This window comes from Mandrillus leucophaeus, unplaced genomic scaffold (genome assembly GCF_000951045.1).
Source record: "Mandrillus leucophaeus isolate KB7577 unplaced genomic scaffold, Mleu.le_1.0 Scaffold184, whole genome shotgun sequence".
NCBI lineage: Eukaryota > Metazoa > Chordata > Mammalia > Primates > Cercopithecidae > Mandrillus > Mandrillus leucophaeus.
Genome location: NW_012101854.1, coordinates 3097478 through 3099907, shown reverse-complemented (window position 1 = coordinate 3099907; position 2430 = coordinate 3097478).

Below are 2430 nucleotides of genomic sequence, written 5' to 3'. Positions count from 1 at the left end.
TCTTTTTATTTATGGGCTTCAAAAAACCCTTAAACTCCTAAGTGTCATCTTTTTAAACTAGTTTACGATTTGCACAGCTGTTATTTCAGTTTGTTGTTTTATTGCTTTTGTAAAGAGCTCTGAGATTTTTATGAAGGTGCTAGGCTTATAGTGTATGTTTAATCATCATTTCACTAATCATTATATTTGTCATTTAAAACAGCACCTCTGTAAGGCTGTGCTGGCATTAAATAATATACATAGGCAATTAACAGTAAATATTAATAATGATATTGGTAAACTCTAAGACATAAAGGAAGAACAATAGAGTTTAAAAAGCATATGTAGTTCTCTCAAGCTTTTCTCTGACAAGTATAATTTCAAATATATTTATTGTTGAGATATCTAGCTGATGTATTTCTTACAGCTGGAATACCTAGAGATTTTACAGCAATACATCAACTAGTGCACTAGGGGTGGATCTCACATTGTATTCTCTTAACAATAGTTGGCAGCAGGTAACATTCCTTTCTTCTGTATCTACTCTGACCTGCTCCAAGGTCAAGATAATGAATATGTGATTCACTACTCACTTCCCTTTGAAAATATATAGATTTCTCACAGTTATCTACCTGTCCCTTGACTGTGTTAATAGCAATAAGTAGGTTACAGAGAAAAGAAAAAGGGACAGGGACTAGTGATACTCTAGTCTCTGTGGATAGCGTGAACATTGGAACAATGTTTGGATAGTGTAATGGTTCAAGTGCCTTGAACAGATTGTCTTGGTTCATATTATCAACTCTATAGCTGAGTCTCTCTCTTTTTCTGATGTATCTCAAGTGCTTAGCACAGTGCCAGGAGCACAGGAGTTGATCAATCCATAATCTTTAAAGGGTAAATTAATGAATTAACAAACTGCAAAGTGCATTGCCACTCTTCTTTGGGAAAAATTTGTTAGTTGCTTAGTCAACAGTTATAAATGGTACTGAACACTGTCTAACAAAATTAAAAAAAAAGAAAAAACAAAAAACGCACAGGCCATGTTGCATCAGGCTGAAGCAAAGCATTATCAAGATGTAGAGAGCAGCAAGCACATACATACATCTGTGAAATACGGAAGTAACTGCAATTACCAAAAAAAAAAAAAAATGCAAAGCATAAAGCAGTTCAAACTGAATATATAATAAGCATGATATATATGCTATAACAAAAAAAAATGATAGAACATTTGAAATCTTAGGGAGTCTCTAGAGGAAGTGCAAAGTCATGGCATTTATTCTGAAAAGTTCTTGAAGGAAGTAAGTTTTGAATCAGATTTTGAAGAAAGTGAGAATTCTCATTTGGTATAAAGTACAAAATTGATATATCAGAAAGCCAGTGTAGGAATTTAAAAAGCCTAATGGAATTAAGGGAAAAAAAGTAGGTGGGAAAAAATTTTTAATGAACTCATACTTAGAAACACTTAAACAGGAAAACCTAACATAGTATAGGCACAAATGTTCAAAGAATGTGTTAAACATAGTACACTGGTTCATTTCTGTAAATAATATCCTTGGACCCTAGCAGGAGGGAGGCTAGTTCAGATAATAGCTTCCTGATGTCAAATTATTGTGCTTGCCTACACAGCCTAGTTAATAATCTTTCAAAATGTAACCACCTATGAGTGAGATGTTAAGGAAGTAATAAATAAACTATTTTACTGCACCTCAGAGAAATATATTCATAATTTTACCATACCTGAATCATGGGAGGGTAATTGTGATACCTTAGACATGGCCTCCTATAAAATTACAGGTTTTGTCTGTGTATATTAGCTAAAGTAGATAATCAGGTTGATCAATAATGTTAAGTAAAGAATAAAACAACAAAAAACTTCTTCCTCAATTATCTGAATTATTAAGGTAAGAGTGAATTTTATAACAAGTATATTTATTGGATCAGTGGTTCTCAATTTGTTTGAAGCACTGAGGACTTTTTTTTTTTTTTGCTTTTTGAGGCGCAGTATCACTCTGCTGCCCAGGCTGGAGTGCAGTGCACAATCTCGGTTCATGCAGCTTCTGCCTCCCAGATTCAAGCGATTCTCGTGCCTCAGCCTCCCAAGTAGCTGGGATTACAGGCATGCACCACCACACCTGGCTAAGTTTTGTAATTTAGTGGAGATGGGGTTTCACCATGTTGGCTAGGCTGGTTGTGAACTCCTCACCTCAAGTGATCCACTCGCTTCGGCCTCCCTGGAGATTACAGGCATAAGCCACTATGCCCGGCCCTGCACTAAGCACTATCTGTTGACTGAATAAATAGCATGTTTTACACTTATTTCTTTGAATAAGTGTTACTATAATTAGTAAATTTAAAATTTATTTACAAAGATTTCTAACCTCAAATATAGGACAAGTGGCCACCTCTATAGGAATGGGAGCAGTTCTCAGAGAAAATGGGTAAAAGGGGTCA